Source organism: Lissotriton vulgaris, chromosome 1_1 (assembly GCF_964263255.1).
Source record: "Lissotriton vulgaris chromosome 1_1, aLisVul1.2, whole genome shotgun sequence".
Taxonomy (NCBI): domain Eukaryota; kingdom Metazoa; phylum Chordata; class Amphibia; order Caudata; family Salamandridae; genus Lissotriton; species Lissotriton vulgaris.
Genome location: NC_141685.1, coordinates 1353629852 through 1353646979, shown reverse-complemented (window position 1 = coordinate 1353646979; position 17128 = coordinate 1353629852).

The following is a 17128-nucleotide window of genomic DNA, read 5'->3' as shown; positions in this document are numbered from 1 at the left end:
TTTTGTTTTTGCGCCCTAGCTCTGCCAGCACCTAAGGAAACCTAGTAAACCTATACATTTTTGAAAACTAGACACACAGGGGAATTCAGGATGGGGTGACTCGTCTGCCTACCCCCAGGTTTTGTTACCCAGAATCCCTTGCAAAGCTAAGATTTTGACAAAAAAAACACATTTCCCTAACATTTCTGTGGTGGAAAGTTCTGGAATCTGCGTGGATCAACAAATTTCCACCCACCCAGCGTTCCCCCAGGTCTCCCGAAAAAAATGGTACCTCACTTGCGTGGGTAGGCATAGTGGCTGCGACATAAAACAGCGCAAAACGCAACATGGTCGCACCTCAATTTCCCAGTAAAATTTCACACTTTTTGGACAAAAAGACTACCTTTTGTTTTTGCGCCCTAGCTCTGCTAGCACCTAAGGAAACCTAGCAAACCTATACATTTTTGAAAACTAGACACACAGGGGAATTCAGGATGGGGTGACTCGTCTGCCTACCCCCAGGTTTTTTTACCCAGAATCCCTTGCAAAGCTAAGATTTTGACAAAAAAAACACATTTCCCTAACATTTCTGTGGTGGAAAGTTCTGGAATCTGCGTGGATCAACAAATTTCCACCCCCCCAGCATTCCCCCAGGTCTCCCGAAAAAAATGGTACCTCACTTGCGTGGGTAGGCATAGTGGCTGCGACATGAAACAGCGCAAAACACAACATGGTCGCACCTCAATTTCCCAGTAAAATTTTGCACTTTTTGGACAAAAAGACTACCTTTTGTTTTTGCGCCCTAGCTCTGCCAGCACCTAAGGAAACCTAGCAAACCTATACATTTTTGAAAACTAGACACACAGGGGAATTCAGGATGGGGTGACTCGTCTGCCTACCCCCAGGTTTTGTTACACAGAATCCCTTGCAAAGCTAAGATTTTGACAAAAAAAACACATTTCCCTAACATTTCTGTGGTGGAAAGTTCTGGAATCTGCGTGGATCAACACATTTCCACCCACCCAGCGTTCCCCCAGGTCTCCCGAAAAAAATGGTACCTCACTTGCGTGGGTAGGCATAGTGGCTGCGCATAAAACAGCGCAAAACGCAACATGGTCGCACCTCAATTTCCCAGTAAAATTTCACACTTTTTGGACAAAAAGACTACCTTTTGTTTTTGCGCCCTAGCTCTGCCAGCACCTAAGGAAACCTAGCAAACCTATACATTTTTGAGAACTAGACACACAGGGGAATTCAGGATGGGGTGACTCGTCTGCCTACCCCCAGGTTTTGTTACCCAGAATCCCTTGCAAAGCTAAGATTTTGACAAAAAAAACACATTTCCCTAACATTTCTGTGGTGGAAAGTTCTGGAATCTGCGTGGATCAACAAATTTCCACCCACGCAGCGTTCCCCCAGGTCTCCCGAAAAAAATGGTACCTCACTTGCGTGGGTAGGCATAGTGGCTGCGACATAAAACAGCGCAAAACGCAACATGGTCGCACCTCAATTTCCCAGTAAAATTTTGCACTTTTTGGACAAAAAGACTACCTTTTGTTTTTGCGCTCTAGCTCTGCCAGCACCTTAGGAAACCTAGCAAACTTATACATTTTTGAAAAGTAGACACCATGGGGAATTCAGGATGGGGTGACTCGACTGCCTACCACCAGGTCTTGTTACCCAGAATCCCTTGCAAAGCTAAGAATTTGACCAAAAAAAACACATTTTCCTCACATTTCTGTGGAGGAAAGTTCTGGAATCTGCGTGGATCAACAAATTTCCACCCACCCAGTGTTTCCCCAGGTCTCCCGAAAAAAATGGTACCTCACTTGCCTGGGTAGGCATAGTGGCTGCGACACGAAACAGCGCAAAACGCAACGTGGTTCACCTCAATTCCCAGTGAAATCTTGCGCTCTTTGGACAAAGAGACTACCTTTAGTTTTTGCGCCCTAGCTCTGCCAGCACCTAGGGAAACCTAGCAAACCTATACATTTTTGAAAACTAGACACACAGGGGAATTCAGGATGGGGTGACTCGTGTGCCTACCCCCAGGTTTTGTTACCCAGAATCCCTTGCAAAGCTAAGATTTTGACAAAAAAAACACATTTTCCTAACATTTCTGTGGTGGAAAGTTCTGGAATCTGCGTGGATCAACAAATTTCCACCCACCCAGCGTTCCCCCAGGTCTCCCGAAAAAAATGGTACCTCACTTGCGTGGGTAGGCATAGTGGCTGCGACATGAAACAGCGCAAAACGCAACATGGTCGCACCTCAATTTCCCAGTAAAATTTTGCACTTTTTGGACAAAAAGACTACCTCTTGTTTTTGCGCTCTGCCAGCACCTTAGGAAACCTAGAAAACCTATTCATTTTTGAAAAGTAGACACCCAGGGGAATTCAGGATGGGGTGACTCCTCTGCCTACCCTCAGGTTTTGTTACCCAGAATACCTTGCAAAGCTAAGATTTTGACAAAAAAACAAACCACATTTCCCTAACATTTCTGTGGTGGAACGTTCTGGAATCTGCGTGGATCAACAAATTTCCACCCACCCAGCGTTCCCCCAGGTTTCCTGGAAAAAATGGTACCTCACTTGCGTGGGTAGGCCTAGTGGCTGCAACAGGAAATGGTTCAAATTTTACGGTGGTGAATTTACAATACCCAAATGCAAAACAACCTTGATTTTGGGGAGGGGGCACCTGAGTCTTTGGCCCGGGGCTCGGTGGTATTCTTTGGAAACTACCAAACCCAAACAGTTCTGAAAAGTAGACACCCGGGGGAGTCCAGGGAGGTATGGCATGCGTAGGTCCCCCAATGTTTTCCTACCCAGAACTCCTTGCAAACCTTAAAAGTAGGTAAAAATATCACTTTTCCAAACTTTTTTGCGTGGGATTTCTGTGCCGGCAAAAATGTCCTACCACCCATCGTTCCCCTTGTTCTCCCGAGTAAAAGGATACCTCACTTGTGTGGGTGCCCCAAAGCAGAACAGTCCGAAAATGAATTTTGAAAAAGTAGTATTTGAGTTTTACAAATTAAGCCCCCCTGCCTTAGACACAGGCCTTTGGCCCACCCACACAAGTGAGGTATCATTTTACACGGGAGAACAAGGGAAACGCTGGGTGGTAGGACATTTGTGCCGACACGGAGATCCCACGCCAAAAAGTATGGATAACTGTTTTTTTTACCTAAATTCATGGTTTGCAGGGATTTCTGGGTAGGAAAACATTGGGGGACCCACGCATGCCATACCTCCCTGGACTCCCCCGGGTGTCTAGTTTTCAGAACTGTTTGGGTTTGGTAGTTTCCAAAGATGCCTGCCGAGCCCCGGTCCAAAAACTCAATCCTACCCCCCAAAAAAGAAGGTAATGTTGCTATTGGTTATTGTAATTTTTCCACCGTAGGATTTGGACCGTTTCCTGTTGCAGCCACTATGCCTACCCACGCAAGTGAGGTACCATTTTTATCGGGAGACCTGGGGTAACGCTGGGTGGGAGGAAATTTGTGTGAGCCCAGTGATGCCACGCTTTCCCACGCATAAAAAGTGTGAAAAAACTGATTTTTCCAGCAAAAATTGAGGTTTGCAAGGGATTCTGGGTAAAGGAACGTTGGAGGATCCACGCAAGCAATACCTCCTTGGAAGCCCCCGGGTGTCTACTTTTCAGAAATGTATGGGTTTGGTAGGTTTCCCTAGATGGCCGTCTAGTACGGGGCCAAAAACCCAGGTAACCCCTCTTGCAAAAGCTGGCGGTATTGACATTCAATACAACCAGCTTTTGCAAGAGGGGTTACCTGGGTTTTTGGCCCCGTGCTAGACGGCCATCTAGGGAAACCTACCAAACCCATACTTTTCTGAAAGGTAGACACCCGGGGGCTTCCAAGGAGGTATGGCTTGCATGGATCCTCCAACGTTCCTTTACCCAGAATCCCTTGCAAACCTCAATTTTAGCTAAAAAAAATCATTGTTTTCACTTTTTTGCATGGGAAAGCGTGGCATCACTGGGCTCACACAAATTTCCTCCCACCCAGCGTTACCCCAGGTCTCCCGATAAAAATGGTACCTCACTTGCGTGGGTAGGCATAGTGGCAGCAACAGGAAACGGTCCAAATCGTACAGTGGAGAATTAAGTTTACAATTTGAGAGCGTGTGATTCAAGGAAATTGTGACAGACAATTTCAAGTTTGCAGGAGATTCTGGATAAAAATCAACAATAGAATTCACCAGAAAGACATGACCATATACTTCCATGGTTTAACAATAATAACTAAATTTAGTAAGTTATTTATAGCTATAATGTTCACCGTAACAGAGTTACTCAAAAGTCAAACATTCAAGGCACGGCTAACTATTCCTCAAAGACACACACATACAGGTTGGATTTGGCACGAGGGCGAGTGATGGTTCAGTACATAAAATTTTATTAACAAGATATTTCAAAAAATGAAATGCACTGTCAATAAATAAATGCATAAAAACCGAACCAGTGACTCGCAACTCGTGAGCTGTAAAGCCACGACAAGGCACCAACCATTTTACAGGCCATTCACGCGCCTTTCATACCTGATACAAACCAGACCATTGACACCATCCAGAAAGAACAGCAACACATTACAACAATCACAATAAGAGACAAGGTACACCCTACTTCAGAAAGAGATAAAAGACAAACATTACTGCACAACCATCTAATCCGCAAGCACACACTCTTTCTGGTTGGATTTGGCACGAGGGTGAGTGATGATTCAGTACATACAATTGTATTCGCAAGTAATTTCAAAAAAATGAAATACACTGCGTATAATTGAAAGTATGATAAACTGAACCACTGACTCACAGCTCGTGAGCTGTAAAGCCACGTCAAGGCACCAACCTCTTTACAGGCCATTCATACACCTTTCGTACGTGTGACACATACAAAACATTCACACCGCCAGCCGCGGACCCATCACATTTCAACACTCACACCAGCAGACAGCGCCATTCAAGGGCCCATCACTTTCACACGCCCACATTTCTGACACTGCAACTACACAAAATGATGGACTGCGTGGAGTGTCACTCAACTAGCAGTGTGTGTAGTGACCAACAGAAAGTAACTACTCACACACTGCCAGCCAAGCGCCAGTCCACCCACACCACCATCCAAGCACCAGACCATGCACACCGCCAGCCAAACACCACTCAGCACACGACGACAGCCAAGCACAACTCCGTGCACAGACAGCCAAGTACCACTCCACACACACCACCAGCCAAGTACCACTCCACACACACCACCAGCCAAGTACCACTCCACACACACCGCCAGCCAAGCGCCACTCCACACACACCGCCAGCCAAGCACCACTCCATGCAAACAGCTAAGCACCACTCCACGCACACCATCCAGCCAAGTACCACTCCACACACACCACCAGCCATACACCAATCCACACACTCCACCAGCCAAACCCAACTCCATGCACAGACAGCCAAGTACCACTCCACGAACACCACCAGCCAAGCGCCACTCCACACACACCGCCAGCCAAGCACCACTCCGTGCACAGACAGCCAAGTACTACTCCACAAACACCACCAGCCAAGCGCAACTCCACACACACCGCCAGCCAAGCACCACTCCACGCACACCACCAGCCAAGCACCACTCCACACACACCACCAGCCAAACACCACTCCATGCACAGACAGCCAAGGACCACTCCACGAACACCACCAACCAAGAGCCACTCCACACACACCGCCAGCCAAGCACCACTCCGTGCACCAACAGCCAAGTACCACTCCATGCACACCACCAGCCAAGCGCAACTCCACACACACCGCCAGCCAAGCACCAGCCGGCACACACCACAAACACATTTAGAATTCTTTTTTTGATAAAAACACTAAACAAATCGAAATACCTACAAAACAGCTAACACAAATTCTTAAACTAAACACTTTGCACTAATGCCAATCCTTGAAACAAACTAAAAATTTCTTACAGAATGCAGACCAGGCAATTCAATTTAGAGCTCATTAAAACTCCCAAAACTTCTTTTGCGTGTGGTACGATTTAAAACAAGCTGACAGACACAATGCAGGCTTAGAAGGACAGTCAGGACAGTATAAACGAGACTCCCTCCGCACGCCTCTTCGCCAACAGACTCTGCATCTTTTAGTCGGAAAGTCTCTTGCTGGAGTGGAAGGAATAGATTCAGGAAAGTGGCGATCTTTCAATCTAGCCACTTCCTCCACCACTCCAAATCTAGGAACACTTGCCTGCTCCAAAAGTACAAGCCTGCCTATTATAGACTCCTGAAACTTAACAAAAGGCATCTTATTCTGAGGACAAGACTTCTGATACACAACGAAAGCATTAAAAATTGCCAAGTGGAACAGATGGATAGCCAACTTCTTGTACCAAACGTAAGCCTTTCGAAGAACAGCATAAGGTTCCAACCTCTGATCTACTCTGTCAACACCTCCCATGAACTTATTGTAATCTGAAATGCACACAGGTTTGCGCAGTTCAGCACCCTGACCCCAAACAGGCACAGGTTCTGTTCTTTCATTGTGGATAGTAGTCAGCATGTACACATCTCTCTTGTCTGAATACTTCACAGCTAGAAGCTCCCCACATCGCAAAGCCGTAGACTGTCCCCGCACAAGCCTTTTGCAAACAAGTTCCTTTGGGAAACCTTTACGGTTACTGCGCATTGTGCCACAAGTAACAGTGCCCACTTTGCCCAACTCCTTGAACAACCGCACACCAGTGTAGAAGTTATCTACATATAAATGATGGCCTTTGTTAAATAATCCTCTACCTAGTTCCCACACAATTTTCTCAGTCACTCCAAAAGTAGAAGGACAACCAGGAGGGTTAATGCTGGACTCCTTACCAGTGTACACCCTGAAATTGTAGACATATCCAGTCTCACTGTCACACAGCATATACAGTTTGATTCCATAGCGTGCCCTCTTACTAGGAATGTATTGCCTAAAAACCAAGCGGCCCTTGAACAACAGCAAAGACTCATCCACTGCAATTTCTTTACCAGGGACAAAGATCTCAGAAAAACGATCAACAAAGTGATCCAGGACAGGTCGAATTTTAAACAAACGGTCACAATCAGGGTGATCGCGTGACAACGCTAAACTATTATCAACAAAATGCAACATCCGAAGAAGAAGCGTATACCGATCACGACTTATGATTGCTGGAAATATAGCTGTTGCCATCAAGGGACTAGTGGACCAATATGAATTAATTGATGGCTTCCTTAGCAAGCCCATCAAAAAAGTTAATCCCAAAAACTTCTTCAACTCTTCAACATTTGTGGGAGTCCACCGGATTGCTCTAGAATGGGGCTTAAGGCTGGCACTGTTGGCCCTCAAATATTGTTCTGCATACAAATTGGTTTGATCAACAATCTCTTGCAAAAACACATTGTCAAAAAACAACTCAAAAAAATTTATTGGCAGAAAATTCTCAGTATTCACTCTACACCCAGGAACACCAGTGAACTCTGGCAATGCCGGCTGCACCATGCCAGGGGGAACCCAGAGGCCATCCATATCAACGGGGGGAGCAGCCACCCCAGCCTGCAGCATCGAAACATCTTGCTGCTGTTCACCAACGGGAAGCCTAACAGCCACAGATACTTCTGGCTGCACAACATCAACAGAAGACATAGCATCCCCAGAGGGCTCTTCCTGCACTACAACAACGGGAAGCCCAGCAGCCTGAGATGCTTCTTGCTGCACTACACCACCGGGAAACCAAGCAGACCCAGATGCCTCTTGCCCCTCTACACCAATGGGAAGCCTAACTGCCACAGATACTTCAGGCTGCACAACACCAACAGAAGACATAGCATCCCCAGAGGGCTCTTCATGCACTACACCAACGGGAAGCCCAGCAGCCTGAGATGCTACTTGCTGCACTACACCACCGGGAAGCCTAACAGCCACAGATGCCTTTTGCTGCACTACACCAGCAGGAAGACGAAAAGCACCAGATGCCCCTTTGCGCACCACAGCAATGTGAAGCCTTTTGGGCGCAGGCTCCAGCCCACTTACCTCTTGCCGACGTAAAAAGAAAGGAAACCTTGCGGCCCTAGGCAGCAGCACAGATGCCTCTTGGCCCACTACCGGCATCACAATGTCCTCCTCTAACATAGGCCCTTCATCAGCACTAGAAGAAGATTCATCATCCGATGATGATGATACCATGCGAAGAGAAAACTCACTGCCTGAATCTTCTGCCCCCACCTGGGAGTCCAAATCGGAGTCAGACTCTGAACCATGGTCGGAGGAAGACTCAAAAAGCAAACCAAGAACCTGCTGAGCAGTAATCCTGTGACTAGCCATTATCCTTCAAAAGCAAGAAGACTGCACACACAAGTGAACAACAACCTACACTGTGCAAAGTAAGAAGTAAACAAGGTAAGGCTTCCACAAACAGATAAATACAATCCAAAACAATTTCACTCTAACCAAATATAGCTACACTCACCAGCACCTACTCTGTTGAGACACAGCAAAAAGAAATGATACCCCACTAGAAAGAAAAAAAGAAATGACAGATTAGAAAACAAAGTGCACATCAAGCACTAATACTGAAAACAAAAAAAAACAGAGCCACACAAACTGGTAGAAGTACAACCTTTTTCAAAAAGACAAACATCAAGGAAAAGTAGTACAAAATACATTCACTTACCAAGCACAAGCAACTACACAAGCTGCAAACAGACACGCAACCTACAACAATCCAAACAGCAAAAGCCTGAAACAAGACAAAAATAGAGAAGAAAAAAAAATAACTACCACATTTCACAAACAATATAACAATTCAAAAAACAACACACAAACTTGCCCCCCAAATTTAAATTCGGCAAGATGGGCCACCAAATAGGGCTTAGACCAATTGGGATTAGATGAGGTTTAACATCAAGACACTGGTTAATTTTTTGATTTTTTTTTTTACTGCCAGACCCCTTTGGTGCCAGTCAGTCTTTTGCTCCTAACAGTACCCCCATCACACAGGGGCAGTAAGGACATTCATATACCTTTTGTACGTGTGACACATACAAAACATTTACACCGCCAGCGCCATTCAAGGGCCCATCACTTTCACACGCCCACATATCTGACACACAACTACAGAAAAAGATGGACTGCGTAGAGTGTCACTCAACTAGCAATGTGTGTAGTGACCAACAGAAAGTAACTACTCACACACCACCAGCCAAGCGCCACTCCACGCATACCGCCAGCCAAGCACCACTCAGTGCACAGACAGCAAAGTAGCACTCCACGCACACCACCAGCCAAGCGCCACTCCACACACACTCCCAGCCAAGCAGCACTCCGTGCACAGACAGCAAATGACCACTCCACACACACCACCAGCCAAGCGCCACTCCACACACACCGCCAGCCAAGCACCACTCCACGCACACCGCAAGCCAAGCGCCACTCCACACACACCACTCCGTGCACAGACAACCAAGTACCACTCCACACACACCACCAGCCAAGCGCCACTCCACACACACCGCCAGCCAAGCAGCACTCCGTGCACAGACAGCAAAGTAGCACTCCTCGCACACCACCAGCCTTGCGCCACTCCACACACACCGTCAGCCAAGCACCACTCCGTGCACAGACAGCAAAGTATCACTCCACGCACACCACCAGCCAAGCACCACTCCACACACACCGCCAGCCAAGCAGCACTCCGTGCACAGACAGCAAATGACCACTCCACACACACCACCAGCCAAGCGCCACTCCACACACACCGCCAGTCAAGCACCACTGCGTGCATAGATAGCCAAGTACCCCTCCACGCACACTGCCAGCCAAACACCACTCAGCGCACACCGACAGCCAAGTACCACTCCACACACACCGCCAGCCAAGCACCACTCCACGCACACCGCAAGCCAAGCGCCACTCACCGCCAGCCAAACACCGCTCCACGCACACCATCCAGCCAAGTACCACTCCACACACACCGCCAGCCAAACACCACTCCACACACACCACCAGCCAAACACCACTCCGTGCACAGACAACCAAGTACCACTCCACACACACCACCAGCCAAGCGCCACTCCACACACACCGCCAGCCAAGCAGCACTCCGTGCACAGACAGCAAAGTAGCACTCCTCGCACACCACCAGCCTTGCGCCACTCCACACACACCGTCAGCCAAGCACCACTCACCGCCAGCCAAACACCGCTCCACGCACACCACCAGCCAAGTACCACTCCACACACACCGCCAGCCAAACACCACTCCACACACACCACCAGCCAAACACCACTCCGTGCACAGACAACCAAGTACCACTCCACACACACCACCAGCCAAGCGCCACTCCACACACACCGCCAGCCTAGCAGCACTCAGTGCACAGACAGCAAATTAGCACTCCACGCACACCACCAGCCAAGCGCCACTCCACACACACCGCCAGCCAAGCACCACTCCGTGCACAGGCAGCAAATGACCACTCCACACACACCACCAGCCAAGCGCCACTCCACACACACCGCCAGCCAAGCACCACTCCACGCACACCGCAAGCCAAGCGCCACTCACCGCCAGCCAAACACCGCTCCACGCACACCATCCAGCCAAGTACCACTCCACACACACCGCCAGCCAAACACCACTCCACACACACCACCAGCCAAACACCACTCCGTGCACAGACAACCAAGTACCACTCCACACACACCACCAGCCAAGCGCCACTCCACACAGCCAGCCAAGCAGCACTCCGTGCACAGACAGCAAAGTAGCACTCCTCACACACCACCAGCCTTGCGCCACTCCACACACACCGTCAGCCAAGCACCACTCCGTGCACAGACAGCAAAGTATCACTCCACGCACACCACCAGCCAAGCGCCACTCCACACACACCGCCAGCCAAGCAGCACTCCGTGCACAGACAGCAAATGACCACTCCACACACACCACCAGCCAAGCGCCACTCCACACACACCGCCAGCCAAGCACCACTGCGTGCATAGATAGCCAAGTACCCCTCCACGCACACTGCCAGCCAAACACCACTCAGCGCACACCAACAGCCAAGTACCACTCCACACACACCGCCAGCCAAGCACCACTCCACGCACACCGCAAGCCAAGCGCCACTCACCGCCAGCCAAACACCGCTCCACGCACACCATCCAGCCAAGTACCACTCCACACACACCGCCAGCCAAACACCACTCCACACACACCACCAGCCAAACACCACTCCGTGCACAGACAACCAAGTACCACTCCACACACACCACCAGCCAAGCGCCACTCCACACACACCGCCAGCCAAGCAGCACTCCGTGCACAGACAGCAAAGTAGCACTCCTCGCACACCACCAGCCTTGCGCCACTCCACACACACCGTCAGCCAAGCACCACTCACCGCCAGCCAAACACCGCTCCACGCACACCACCAGCCAAGTACCACTCCACACACACCGCCAGCCAAACACCACTCCACACACACCACCAGCCAAACACCACTCCGTGCACAGACAACCAAGTACCACTCCACACACACCACCAGCCAAGCGCCACTCCACACACACCGCCAGCCTAGCAGCACTCAGTGCACAGACAGCAAAGTAGCACTCCACGCACACCACCAGCCAAGCGCCACTCCACACACACCGCCAGCCAAGCACCACTCCGTGCACAGGCAGCAAATGACCACTCCACACACACCACCAGCCAAGCGCCACTCCACACACACCGCCAGCCAAGCACCACTCCACGCACACCGCAAGCCAAGCGCCACTCACCGCCAGCCAAACACCGCTCCACGCACACCATCCAGCCAAGTACCACTCCACACACACCGCCAGCCAAACACCACTCCACACACACCACCAGCCAAACACCACTCCGTGCACAGACAACCAAGTACCACTCCACACACACCACCAGCCAAGCGCCACTCCACACAGCCAGCCAAGCAGCACTCCGTGCACAGACAGCAAAGTAGCACTCCTCACACACCACCAGCCTTGCGCCACTCCACACACACCGTCAGCCAAGCACCACTCCGTGCACAGACAGCAAAGTATCACTCCACGCACACCACCAGCCAAGCGCCACTCCACACACACCGCCAGCCAAGCAGCACTCCGTGCACAGACAGCAAATGACCACTCCACACACACCACCAGCCAAGCGCCACTCCACACACACCGCCAGCCAAGCACCACTGCGTGCATAGATAGCCAAGTACCCCTCCACGCACACTGCCAGCCAAACACCACTCAGCGCACACCGACAGCCAAGTACCACTCCACACACACCGCCAGCCAAGCACCACTCCACGCACACGGCAAGCCAAGCTCCACTCACCGCCAGCCAAACACCGCTCCACGCACACCATCCAGCCAAGTACCACTCCACACACACCGCCAGCCAAACACCACTCCACACACACCACCAGCCAAACACCACTCCGTGCACAGACAACCAAGTACCACTCCACACACACCACCAGCCAAGCGCCACTCCACACACACCGCCAGCCAAGCGCCACTCCACACACACCGCCAGCCAAGCAGCACTCCGTGCACAGACAGCAAAGTAGCACTCCTCGCACACCACCAGCCTTGCTCCACTCCCCACACACCGTCAGCCAAGCACCACTCCGTGCACAGACAGCAAAGTATCACTCCACGCACACCACCAGCCAAGCGCCACTCCACACACACCGCCAGCCAAGCAGCACTCCATGCACAGACAGCAAATGACCACTCCACACACACCACCAGCCAAGGGCCACTCCATGCATAGATAGCGAAGTACCACTCCACGCACACCGCCAGCCAAACACCACTCAGCGCACACCGACAGCCAAGTACCACTCCACGCACACCGCCAGCCAAGCACCACTTCACGCACACCGTAAGCCAAGCACCACTCACCACCAGCCAAACACCCCGCTCCACGCACACATCCAGCCAAGTACCACTCCACACACACCGCCAGCCAAACACCACTCCACACACACACCACCAGCCAAACACCACTCCGTGCACAGACAGCCAAGTACCACTGCACGCACACCGCCAGCCAAGCACCACTCCACGCACACCGCAAGCCAAGCGCCACACATCACCAGCCAAACACCACTCCGTGCACAGACAGCCAAGTACCACTTCACACACACCGCCAGCCAAGCACCACTCCGTGCATAGATAGCCAAGTACCCCTCCACGCACACCGCCAGCCAAATACCACTCAGCGCACACCGACAGCCAAGTACCACTCCACACACACCGCCAGCCAAGCACCACTCCACGCACACCGCAAGCCAAGCGCCACTCACCACCAGCCAAACACCGCTCCATGCACACATCCAGCCAAGTACCACTCCACACACACCGCCAGCCAAACACCACTCCACACACACCACCAGCCAAACACCACTCCGTGCACAGACAGCCAAGTACCACTGCACGCACATCCAGCCAAGCACCACTCCACACGCACCGCCAGCCAAACACCACTCCACGCACACTGCAAGCCAAGCGCCACTCCGCACACACCGCCAGCCAAGCACTACTCCTTGCCCAAGGGGTCGCTACCTAAAAACAAAATTTTAATTCCCTGGTGCAAGTGGGCATTTTCTGCCCTCCCTGGGGGCAAAACGGCAAAAGAAATGGGCCGATTTGCCCCCAGGGTGGACAGAAAAACAAAAAGAACAATAATGGCTACCTGGAAGCGACCCTTACCCAAGGGGTCGCTTCCCAAAACAAACACATTGCCCCAACAAAAAACCCTGGTGCTTGTGGGAAATTTCTGCCCCCCCTGTGGGCAAAACGGCCGAAAAACAGGCCGATTTGCCCCCAGGGGGGGCAGAAAAACAAAAAGTTAAATATGAGGCCACCTGGAAGTGACCCTTGCCCAAGGGGTCGCTTCCTAAAAGCTAAAAACAAAATCCCTGGTGCTAGTGGGCATTTTCTGTCCCCCCTGGGGGCAAAACGGCAAAAAAAACGGGCCGATTTGCCCCCAGGGGGGGACAGAAAAACGTAAACAAAAGCCATGGCCGCCATCTTGGCTTCACAAAACAACCCTGGTGCTAGTGGGAAACTTCTGCCCCCCCTGGGGGCAAAACGGCCGAAAAAACGGGCCGATTTGCCCCCAGGGGGGGCAGAAAATCGAAAATTATATGGCTGCCCACCTGGAAGCGACCCTTGCCCAAGGGGTCGCTTCCGAAAAGCTAAATAAACAATCCCTGGTGCTAGTGGGGGCATTTCCGCCGCACAATCGCGACGCTGCGCGCGATCGTGAGGCAGAAATGCCCTGCAAAGAGACATCAGGGGAAAGGAAAATCTCTTTCCTCTCCCCTGATGCCTCTTCGCTGCCCCAAACCCCCGCCGGACACCAGAAACCCACCTTCTTCTCCAGCGCTCAGGAAGCAAATGGCTTCCCGAGCGCTGGGAATCCCTGATGATGTCAGCGCGCGCTGTGCGCGCTAACGTCATCAGGGATTCCCACGGGGGGGGCAGCGGAAGCTCTTCCGCTGCCGCCCCCAGCAAAACAACCAAGATCGCAGACCCTCGGGGGGAGCGCCAGCGCTTCCCCCGAGGGTGGGGCTGATGACGAGCTGGCCTTGTCATCCGCGCACGGCAGGTAAGCGCCATGACGAGCCCAGCTCGTCATTAGCTTCGAAGGGGTTAAAAGACCTAGTGTTGGTGACCAGTCGTGCATACAACTCTCTGCATTGGTGGAACCCACAAAACCTTTGCAGGGTACGACCGTTCCAAGAGCCTGTACCACAAATAGTGCTTACGACGGATGCATCTCTCCTGGGATGGGGAGCGCATGTCCTCCATTACACAGTGCAGGGACTATGGACGACACAGCAAAAGAAGATGCACATCAACCTGCTGGAACTGATGGCAATCTTTATGGCAATGAAGGCGTTCAAGGTACATTTATGCAACAAAGTCGTCTTGATCCGGACGGACAACATGACTGCCATGTACTACATACAGAAGCAGGGAGGGACACACTTTCCACAGCTGTCACATCTAGCGCAAAGCATGTAGAAGTGGGCCATTCAGAGAAACATCTTCCTCATGGCGGAACACCTCCCAGGCAGGGACTACCAGATGGCAGATCTGCTCAGCAGACACAGCCACCAGATGCACGAGTGGGAGATACATCCCTCAGTGCTACAACCATACTTCCAGCAGTGGGGTCACCCAGAGATAGACCTGTTCGCCACAAGGGAAAACGCAAAATGCCAAAGCTTCGCCGCCAGGTTTCCACATCCGCAGTTTCAGGGCAATGCGATCTGGATGAACTGGTCAGGCAGGTTTGCGTACGCTTTTCCCCCAGCCCCGCTCATACCGCTGGTGGCACGCAAACTGCGACAACACTCAATGACACTCATCCTAGTTGCTCCGACGTGGGCGAGGCAACCATGGTACACCACGTTTCTAGAACTTTCCGTGGTGCCTCATCAAAGGCTGCGATTAACACCCAGTCTTTTAACGCAGAGCCATGGAGACATTCAGCACCCAGATCCGCAACAGTTGAACCTTGCGATCTGGCTCCTGAAGTCATAGTTTGGTTACCTGAACTTGCCTCCTGACTGTATGAATATTATCAAAGAGGCAAGAAGACCTACAACCAGAGCATGCTATGCGGCGAAGTGGAAACGATTTGTCATTGAAAATTTGTTGAAAAAAACAGCCTTTTGTCTCAACGTTTTCACCTATAACTTTTTCTAATTTTGACAGGTCTTGGAAAGCAATATACCGTTACATCCGTTAGACCTTCTTGGTTGTGGGGATATATAGGACTTGTAGTTTTACCAAGAACCCGACGAACCCAGATCCAAAAACTGAGCAGAACTTGCAATGGTATTTTTTCATTTACTGGGTATAGAGCACTTTGTCTTGGAAAATGTATACATGGAAAAATCTGTATGAAAGACACCTATGTATTTCAGAATTGGGCATAAATTATAGAGTTCAGAAACAGTATATAATTGATAATTTTCAAAATTGGGAATACTCATACTAGCATGAGAATTATTGGTCATTTTTCAAAAAAAATTTTTTTTTACACAATGTCTTTCATTGAAAGGGAGAAATGCGCGAAAGCTCAATTGGTAATAACAGTTGATTTACAAATCTGAATTACCCCAAGTCTCCCGATAAAAACGGTACCTCACTTGTGTGGGTCGGCCTTGTGCCTGCGACAGGAAACGGCGCAAAATGCAACGTGGTGACACCTAAATTTTGCAGTTACAAATTGACCCTTTTTTAGCAAAGTGCCTACCTGTAGTTTTTTCACCCTAGCTCTGCCGGCACCTAGGGAAACCTAGCAAACTTATACATTTTTGAAAAGTAGACACCCAGGGGAATTCAGGATGGGGTGACTCGACTGCCTACCACCAGGTCTTGTTACCCAGAATCCCTTGCAAAGCTAAGATTTTGACAAAAAAAACACATTTTCCTAACATTTCTGTGGTGGAAAGTTCTGGAATCTGCGTGGATCAACAAATTTCCACCCACCCAGCGTTCCCCCTGGTCTCCCGAAAACAATGGTACCTCACTTGCGTGGGTAGGCATAGTGGCTGCGACATGAAACAGCGCAAAACACAACATGGTCGCACCTCAATTTCCCAGTAAAATTTTGCACTTTTTGGACAAAAAGACTACCTTTTGTTTTTGCGCCCTAGCTCTGCCAGCACCTAAGGAAACCTAGCAAACCTACACCTTTTTGAAAAGTAGACACCCAGGGGAATTCAGGATGGGGTGACTCCTCTGCCTACCCTCAGGTTTTGTTACCCAGAATCCCTTGCAAAGCTAAGATTTTGAAAAAAAAAGCACATTTTCCTAACATTTCTGTGGTGGAAAGTTCTGGAATCTGCGTGGATCAACAAATTTCCACCCACCCAGTGTTTCCCCAGGTCTCCCAAAAAAATGGTACCTCACTTGCCTGGGTAGGCATAGTGGCTGAGACACGAAACAGCGCAAAACGCAACGTGGTTGCACCTCAATTTCCCAGTGAAATCTTGCGCTCTTTGGACAAAGAGACTACCTTTTGTTTTTGCGCCCTAGCTCTGCCAGCACCTAGGGAAACCTAGCAAACCTATACATTTTTTA